The following is a 1,549-nucleotide window of genomic DNA, read 5'->3' on the forward strand; positions in this document are numbered from 1 at the left end:
TCCCCTTCTTCCCCCCGCACCCGCACACGCAGGTGGCTCGCTGCGCCGGCCCCCGGCGCGCAGACGTCCCCGCGACCCGCCGGGAGGGCAGGGGGAGGACCTGGCGGCGGCCCTGGGCGCGCGGTGCTGCCCTCGGTGGCCCAACCGCCTCATTCACCGAGCCGCGGCCGTGACTCTGCCCAGTGACGTGAGGCGGCCGAACTTTACGTAACCCGCCAGGCGCCCCACGCGTGCCCACACGGGGTACACCTGGGGCTCGGAGGCCCAGGCTTGGGGAAAGGGCTCCAGTCATGATGTCACCCCAAAGGGCGCTGTGGCCGCAGCCCATGCCACTGTGCCCATCTCTGAGAGTCATTTACCGCCAGTGAAAGTGACCCAGTGCGTGTGGCCGCGGCCTGGCCGCTGCCCCAGGCCCCTTGTGACCAAGCTTACCCTTGAGAGAAGGCAGTCGGGAGCTTGGGCCAGGGCCAGGGGTCAGAGGCCAGGGCTCAGGTTGCGTCTTGGAGCTCAGAGGGCAGGGGCAGGGCTCAAGCTGGACGCCCTGAGGGTTGTGGGTCCCCACCACGTCCGGAATGAATCCAGAATAGGACGCAGGAGTTCGAGGCCTGGCTCCACCGTGACTTGCTGACTGACCTTGGACAGGCTCGTCTTCTGCTGGAAAATGGGATGGCAGTGCCCGCTTCCTCTAGTGGTTGGGAAGATCGAGAGAGGATCCTCGGGAGAGGACTGTGTGCAGCGGTCTGCATGGAGGTGGGCTTCACCCTCCCGCCTTCTCTCAAGAGCTGGGGGTGCTCGCATGTAGCAAACGTGTCTGTGAATGGAGGCCTGGGGCATTCGGCAGCACACCCAGCTGGGCTCACTTCCAGCCTTGTCCCACCCCACACCGTTTCTTACAGATGAGGAAGTTGAGGCTCAGCGACGCCAAGTGATACACTCACATCCACAGAAGAAGTGATCGTGGTGCAGGAACCAGGTAGCTGAGTGCAGATCCCGCCTGACTGGCCTGGCAAGAGGCTCCCAGGGCCCTCATGAGTGGTCAAGGTTGTGGTGGGGCTGGGACCAGGGAGCTTGGCCTGGACAGTGGATTTGACTTAGCTTGAGATGTGGGCCGCGGTTTTCCTTGTCCCCAACCTCCTGCCCCGGCTTGTTCTTTATCTGAGGTTGGACGGACCGGCCCAGGCGGGAGCAGGAGCTCTTCCAGCAGGTCCCTAGTCTGGAGAGGGGTGGAGGACATGGGCAGGGGTGGAGAGGGGACTGTGAGGACATGGGCAGGGAAGAGCATCACTAGAGGAGGTGCCACAGAGCAAGACAGTTTCAGCGACGGAGAGCAGGTGCAGTTAGATCAAGGAGGCGGCGGGTGGCTCTGGGCCTCGGAGAAAATGCAGCTGTGGGGAGTGACCGGAAGGGCCCGGCCCTCACCGAGGCCCCTTCCTCCTGCAGGTGGGTCTGCTGTCGCCAGGCCCATGCCTTGAGGCCGGGAGGCGCCCTGCCGCCAGCATGCCGTGGGACACGCGGCGGCCCGGGGGTGGCGCGGACGGCGGGCCCGAGG

The sequence above is a fragment of the Galeopterus variegatus genome, unplaced genomic scaffold (genome assembly GCF_000696425.1).
Source record: "Galeopterus variegatus unplaced genomic scaffold, G_variegatus-3.0.2 Scaffold2183, whole genome shotgun sequence".
Taxonomy (NCBI): Eukaryota; Metazoa; Chordata; class Mammalia; order Dermoptera; family Cynocephalidae; genus Galeopterus; species Galeopterus variegatus.